The sequence below is a fragment of the Lycorma delicatula genome, chromosome 7 (genome assembly GCF_047948215.1).
Source record: "Lycorma delicatula isolate Av1 chromosome 7, ASM4794821v1, whole genome shotgun sequence".
Taxonomy (NCBI): domain Eukaryota; kingdom Metazoa; phylum Arthropoda; class Insecta; order Hemiptera; family Fulgoridae; genus Lycorma; species Lycorma delicatula.
The window spans coordinates 140,381,679-140,390,051 of record NC_134461.1 but is presented as its reverse complement, the minus strand read 5'-3'; the positions used below and the strand labels follow the sequence as shown (position 1 = coordinate 140,390,051).

Here is an 8,373-nt window from a genome sequence, read left to right as displayed (position 1 = left end):
TATTTTTAAGACAAATTTACGCTACGATCGATGATTATCCTTTATGACCTTGGTACATCCTTTACTTTTACAGAAATAAAACACCGATATATAAATTTCTCCTTTTTTTAATACTTCGAAAATACTGCATAATTGTCAATTCATTTTATTGTTACCGTTCTATTTTTTCCGTTTATTTATTAAGTTTTTGTTATTTTTTTTTATAAAAATAATTATTATAATAGGATCGGTACAAAATAATACATACACCGCGTAGTTTCTGGTACTCCGTGGGTAAAAAAACTAATTCTTCCAATATTTGCCTAAATAGATCAAGGAAAACCTCGATCAGAGCAGCATCACAAAATGCACAATAAAACATAGAAATAAAGTCCACATTAGTAATCATAAATAATAAATACATGAAGTAACGTGTAAATTAAGTATGTGAAGACATTAATACATAAAATAACAATTCAGAAGGCGTTAATGAAAATTATTTGAGAGCACATTTGCACGTTTAAACAGAATTTCCAAATAAAATTTTCAGTTAATAAAAAATCCTACAATTAGTATTACTTAAAAAATCATCGAAAGAGTATTTTTGTTTCTGTAAAGGAAAATCTTCAAATCTATTTTAACGATGAGAAAATCTTTTAGATCGGTCGGTGGTAATTTATTTAAAGTGGCAATAGAACCTTAATGAAGTTCTTTCTTTTAAGCCGAAGTACTGAGCCGAGTTAAACGAAAACAATTCTACTGACTGGTTTGACACACAAGATAGTCCATTTTTACTTTCCGGTCTAGAAAGCGCTACAGCTCTGGAAGGTATAGTATTTTAATCGGTCAAATTTGAGCATATGCTATTATGAGCATACGGTTTTCAGCGATGTTTTCACAGCTACGGAACCCAAAAAACCGGATAGAAATTTTCGCAATGTTAACGTTCGTATCTGTGTTCGGCATCGGCCTCTAAATCAACTTATATATCCAGAACTACGGGACCGATTTTGACCAAATTTGAGTCAAAATTACTTCCCTATATGGGACATTGATGCCATTCACTTTTCAACTTAAAAGGTCAAAGGGGTGCGGCTGTACTGCAAGATCACCATCAGCATCTCGAGATTTCGCCTAAGTCATATTTAAGTCATAATTAAGGTCATATTTTTCTTAGACACATTTGTTAACGATTAAAAAAATAACAATATTTACAATCTTCTTTTTTGCAAAATCGCACCCCTATCCCAAAAAATGTTGTTGTAGTCGTCTACTATGTTTCGACGTCATAAGTGAGTAAAATTAAGTACATGAATAATATTTAAAGTGTAAAAAAGTAACTCGGTTTGGCTGGGTCTTGACCTAGATCGCCCGGTTGACTCGGTACCTGGTGCGTTAAGCCTTAACGGTTACACCGATCTGCCGACCGTACAAACGAAATTTGTTTTACATAAGTTGAGCAATTACATAGTTTAATTAGTGCCGACGTCGCCGCTAGTACCGCCACACCCGCGCGAATTAAATACGGTATACGCGCGCGCTTTAGTTAAGAATTATTGAATTAAATAAACGAAGAAAATATATTATATTGAAATAAAATGATAAATATTTTTAATTAAGTAGTGTGTAAGCCGTGCATCAGAAACAACCCACAGTTGTACGAAAGTCCTACAGCTATGTTTTCAGATTTTTAAGAATAAATGACTGTTGTTCTACATTTATAAATAGCATGGATAAGTTAAACGTTTTAAATTCCAAATGTTTTCCTAGATTATTCATAACTATAGACTACAAAAAAAGTCTGACAGTTCATTTTTGTATCTTGAAAACTCGTTTTCTTAAAGACGAAAATATAGATGACAAGCGTAATATTTAATAATGATGACAAGCTTGGCGTGTAATTGAAACGCTTCAAAGTAAAACAGTGCGGTTTGAGTTTATTACAAACGAACAAAATTTGATCATCCACGATGTATCATCAAAAAAAAAAAAAAGATAAAACACCCAGAAATTTTGCATTATGAGCAACAGAAAAATACTAAAGTGATCCGTAATGAGAAAATTTTATTCACCAGATTACATATGAAGGGTTTTTTTTATTAAAAATTACGCTCCTTTACCGTATCAAAATACAACAAATTATATATACCTAAAAGAACCTCGGTGCTCGTATGCGGAATAAATGAAGAAACATATCAAGATAATTCCGTACCTGAAACAGAAAAAACATTAATATATTAAAAAAATACCAGGAAAATTTTCTTTTACACAATATCATAATAATAAGCATCAACGTCAGCTCCAGTGAATCTGGCTTGACACATGAATACGTTCAGTTGAATACTTTCACACAATTTTATGAGGGATTTTTTTCCCTGGTTAATCCTAAATCTTGGCCCTTTAATTTCTGAAGGGAAAGCAAATTTTTTTTGTAGAACACATTTTGCCGTTTAACGGGCAACCAACGATTCGAAATCCTCTCGGATAAAAAATCCTCCCAAGTACCCGAGGATTTGTAAGGGGGATGAAACCCCCTGCCGGAAGGGAGCTTAGAGTTTTCCTGCGAGAGAGGATAGATGTTTCGTATTGCGTTTCGCCGAGGCCGGATATTCTTTTCTAACCGTACTCCCGTTTTGATCGTTCAACAATCCTTTTTCTTCACCGTTACGGTTCTGCGAGTATTAGAACCCTACTGGGTTTTCTTGAGGACGTATAGGCCAAGCGGTCAGTGCATTCTTAGTACGATGTGGTGCTGTCCGTTTATCGACCTTGGGAACATAAAATAAGCCTAATGGAAAATTACTAACCGGTAAAATCGGGCATAAATAATAAACCGACCGACTTAGTTGCATAAAATCTATCCTTGTATAAAAAAAAAAATTATTTTACAATCGGATCACTTTTCAATAATTTATGTGAAACGTTCAAAATTGTAAATAGGATTACTTCTAAGGACAATATAAGAAATCTCTTTAACGACTACAATGTTCTGAAAATTTCATAACTTATTTAAATACATCTACTTCCTTGTTAAACCCATCCGTACCAAATTTATAACGTAATCTGAGAATCGAATTGGCGGCTCGAAATAAATGTCGTAGCAACGGATTCAAGAAAAGAATAGAAGAAATCAATCATACGAATAAATATTAAGCGGCAAAAGATAACATCATATATAGAAAACAACGAATACAATATCTAGAATCAAATAGAATAGTAGTACACAGTGTTCAAAAAGTGACGCAACCTTATGGAAGAATGTTTCCTTCTTTTATTGCAGGTTTAATTGAGGAAAACGGGTTACACAATACAGCAGAGAATATTCGTTGTCTCCCAATACATTAGATGTGCCAATTATGCCCAGAGGCAAAATGCTTTCATAGAAAAGTACGGTGTCGATACACCAAACAAATCCTCCGTCAAGGGGCTGTACGACAAGTTCCAAAAGACAGGGAATGTGACAGAGTCGGCCAAAAGTGGGCAACCGAAAGTACTAATACCAGAAAAGTTGATCGACGTGCAAGCTGCGTATTCTGTTAGTTCAAGAAGTCTGTGCGACATCTATTTAGCCAGTCTGGTCTCTCCGTTGGTAGTGCCCACGCGGCATTGCGTAAGTGTTTAAAGAGCATCCGTACAGAATCCGTGAGGTGCACGAGTTGTTACCTGCAGACAACGGAAAACGTGTAGCTTTCTATCAAGGGCAACGGTTCGTGTCACCTGTAACGCTAATTGGGGATGAACTCTATGAATTGAGGCGTGGTTCCACCTCGATAGATACGTCAATGCGCAGAATTCACGCGTTTCGTAGACGGAAATCATCAGCTGCACGAACAAAAAGTGGGTGTGTAATGTCACGTAGGCGAATCTTCAAGACGTTCTTTCCCGACACAGTGAAAATTGAGCGCTACATACAGACGGTGCAACAATTTGTAAAAACTATACTTGCAGACCGGCTAGAGTACACGTAGTTTCGGCTTATACAGGTAACAACACTATCGCTTTCTTGGATCGGTGTTTTCACGGACCAGTTATTTCTAAGCGGTTGTGGCCCCCTCGATCTCCTGATTTATCCCCCTCCTGACTTTTTCTTGCGAAGAAAACTTAAGGATGCTGCTTACAAAACTCATCTTCAGACCGTTTCCGAATTTCAGAACGAAATTGAACGATGTATCGCTGTAATTCCTAACGTTACAGCAAGCGTTTAAGTGCCTGTAACGTCGTATTCGATAATGCGAATCGCATGTTGGAGAACACTTTCAATAACTACTGTAACTTACTCATTTTCCCGTAAGTTTGAGTCACTTTTTGAACACTCTGTAGTAACTTAAATGTACGATTGGCGTTCTGGTCTAAAATTTACGTATTGAATGTATATCAAAGTTACAAACACATTGCGCAGAGGAATGGAATGGAATGCAAAGTTGGCAGGAGTCTATTACTCCCTACTTTATCGCAGAACCTGGACAGAGTCCCTTGCTGCTGGATCATTCTAATCGGGCTTGTTTTTAAAAGGGTTATTTTTTAATCTCGGATCTAATTTTTCAAGTTTTGTCTATTATTATTTTAGTGAATTTAAGACGGATTTAATTGCATTCCAATCCGTTGTTAAACCAGCGTTATCGAACCCATTTCATTGGGCCGACCGCGGAAGGCTAGGCTTATAAAGCCTGTCCTCCCGACGTAATTCCCCTTTAGACCGTCCACTGAAGTCCTTTCGGTGCTAACTCTTTAATAGGCTAGCAGGAATACGCCACAACGGGGCACTAGCTATAAGGAGGGAGCAATGCGTCCCCTTTTCCGGAGGAGTCGCAATTGCCGGGATATTTTGTCTTACTGTAAGTTTTTTTAAATTTAGACCGCGTTTTTGTTTTATGCGCGACTTACCGTGTTTGACGTCTTCAAACTTGCGCAGAGGTGGTGGGGGGAATAAAATACTGTCAACCGGTGACAAGTAACTAACGGTTACACCATGGTTATAATAAAAGGTAGAAGAGGTACACAAAACTCTATTCGCTACTTTATCCCGCAACAGTTAGTTATTCCTTCCTTCCATAAACCCGTAACCCTTTCCTAGCAACTGGACTACTGCAGAACCATTCCTACCCTAGTAAAGGACATTTGTATGCGTGTGTGTCTGTCTTGTGTCTATCCCTCTTAGCTTAGCACCGGGCTGTACCGATCATTAGCGGAAAATCCCGATTAGTTAGTACATGTCTCGTGGTGGTCAGCTGTATACTTGTATTATTATATATTTCTTACTTGTACTCGTTATTATTTATACTTGTAAAATATACTTATTTCTATACTCCATATATATATATATATATATATATATGAGTGTGAAATATATATCAAAAACATATTTTTTATTTATGCGATTGTTTTTCTTCATAAAATAATGAACTAAAAAGTAACCGTATAACCAAAACAATAATTACTGAATTTTATTATCACTGGAAAACTGTTTCTTCTGTCCATCCTTCATCATCCTTTTATGATTTCATTTAATTTTCATATTCATTTTAATTTTTAAAAAAAAGAACTGCTAACACGTTTTTTATTATTAATACTGATGCTTTAATTCACCTTATAAATTCATATTTTCTACTATTAATTAATACTGAATTTTTATAAGTTATATATTTTTATAGATCTATTTAGAGCCGATTACAGAGTACTCTGACTGAATTACGTGTAGTTTTTCTTTTAAGGGAATTCTTATTCTAATATCGTTAAATATCACTTTTTCTTTAAGAAGTGATAAGGTTTTTTTTTTACTAAGCGTATGAAATCTCAGAAATACTAATTATTATTACGTCCGAAATTACCAAAAGTAGCAGTAGCTTGAAAAATGACCAATAACCGAAAATCGACAATACAAATTGTACACGCTAGGCAATAAGAACCAGTAAAGTGTATTTTAGTTCTTGGAATGAAGAGGTAATCAATTTTCGACATCCAATAGTCCCAATCCGAGACGCCACCCATCAGGAAAACCCACCCGTAGGGCCTAGCTGCGGAGGGCGTGCCGTAGGCACGCAGGGAGAAGCTTGTCATAAAATAATTCTCACTTACTACTGGATATAAAACGATAGATTGACACTGTCACGCGTTATGAATACGCCTCTTCTCGAACTATACAAAGCTCTTACCTACCCTTTTGCTATCTGGGTGCAATCTTCGATGTTTTTTTTTTTGTTTTTAAAGTGCGAAGAAAGGAGATAAAGAAGTAATCGATAGGATAAAATAATATGAAAGTATAGATAATTTATTGTATTTAATAAGGCCAAGGATCTTACAATGCATATACAAACATAATTAAAAATTAAAAGAAAATACAATCGTGCATAGTATAGTACGTAATAAACTAATTTACACAAAACCATAAGCAGATCGATACCAAATACGAATAAAAAGAAATGGCCAACCAAGTAACATATGTATAGTTTTTACGTATCTTACGCTATGCTACACTACAGAACACAACATACACACTACGGTGTATAAATGTGAAACGCTTGATGATGCACTAACCTTATTCGATGCGGTATCCTTAACATTATAATTGAGGGTAATTTAGAAAACACAAGCGGCCTATTAAATAAGTTATGAATAAATTATATACATAAAAGCAAAGAGTAAACAGCAGTTATTGTAGAAAAAAAGGTTCATTATAAAAATTATAATTTAAACCAAACTAACATGTATACACACATCCTACGTTTATTTTAAACAAAACTAAATGAACCGGTTAGAAAAGTTAAAAAGGAAAACAATTTATCTCAACAGCCAGCCTTCCCTTTCTTCTTATTAAAGATAAATACAACCGCATGGTAAAGTTTTGATATCATCAGATAAATTGCGTAATAAAAATTAATAGATAAAAAAAAATTCTAAATTAATTTTGGTTAGACCTAATTACAAAAAAAAAACAAAAAAAAACATAAAAATAAACAACGTAAAATGTTTTACGGAATTCAGTCGATACGACTTATTTTTAATAGACGTTAAAGAACATCCATATCGATTAAAGAAGCGTAACGCGTTGTTTCTATACTAAAAATTAAATTCTTCTATTCAAATCCACCCCGGTGTTTCCTATAGACTTAACAAACGTAAATAAAACACTTGAAATAGAAGAGATACTGATCTGAGATGTTTTCTTTGAGAGTAATACTGTTCAGTAGAGCCCGTTCCACAGCATGTAATAAACAAAGGGTGTCGATTGTAGCGTTGGCAAGTTGATATACAATAGTATAATCGCGACTAAATAACGTGATAATTACATAATTTTCCCTAGTAAGCCTGGTACGAGAGGCAAGTTATTCTTAAGAATAAGCGAGACTTTTTCGGAAGCAACTATCAATTAGTATTTCGTGCCAGATAGATGTACCCGATTAAAAACAGAAAGATACTAAATAACGTTAATTTCGGTAATAATGACTAGGAAATTAACATGTAAAATAATACTCCTTACAAACAGAATAACCTAGTAGCGTTAGAAAAATAAAACTTAGCTTTGCATTAATTTACTTCAGCTAAAAAAAAAATATTACGTCTTAAACAAATAAACTTTCTAAGTATAAAAGTAAATTGTTGCAAAGAAAGAAAAATAAACAACACGACGTAAAAAATCAAATTTTACGACAATAACAGGAGACGCACGAGCTAAAGATAATTTGTTAACAAAGCGGGATTAAAAATAGTTTACGTATCGCATCGTATAACTATGATGGAAGGGGAATCTTAACAAACACGTAATATGCTTCCGAATATTACAATTTTATAAGCGATAAAATTTCAACCGTGGAATGCAATTTATTCGAGAAGGCACATGACCTGCATTCCATCGGAGTTTTACTATTCTAAAACAGCTCAACAGACAAACATAGAGGAGCACAGCTTCAAGAGTAAACTATCAAAAATAGCCGGTTACTTTTATTAATTACTAGTCTTGACCTCTTACTATCAAGCTGCGAACATTTATGTACAATACACGTTTAATATTATTGCTAGTAATCGGAATAATAACATATTTTATTATCTCTAGTGGACGGTCGGCTGAACGATTTAAATTTCCGTTAAAATATAGTACATCAACGAAAGATATCGACGGAGCAGTTTTCTTGAAAGAAGCCTATTTACAACACACTATTCAGTATCTGAATTTAAAGCAATCTGTTGCAAATACATTTCTGTCGATCGATGCATGATAATTGAGTAGTACAGTTACAAAAAGTAATTTTAAGTTATAAGTTACGAAGAGTAGCTTAATCCACTGTAATTTTTCAGAATAGCAAAACTTATAAACCCGATACGAAATGATTAAAGTAAAAATTCCTATTTCATTGAACAAAATAACGTGCATAAACTTTGAATCGTTCTATTTTACAG

General features: G+C 34.3%; 1 long non-coding RNA gene across 1 annotated transcript in view; it reads right to left on the bottom strand.

Moving 5' to 3' along the window:
* Nucleotides 1-2,128: 2,128 nt before the first annotated feature.
* Nucleotides 2,129-8,373, bottom strand: part of LOC142328145 (uncharacterized) — a 136,302-nt gene continuing 130,057 nt past the window's right edge. Inside the window, exon 3 of the long non-coding RNA XR_012757200.1 lies at nucleotides 2,129-2,191. This is a non-coding gene — a long non-coding RNA (uncharacterized LOC142328145). The remainder of the gene's footprint in view (nucleotides 2,192-8,373) is intronic.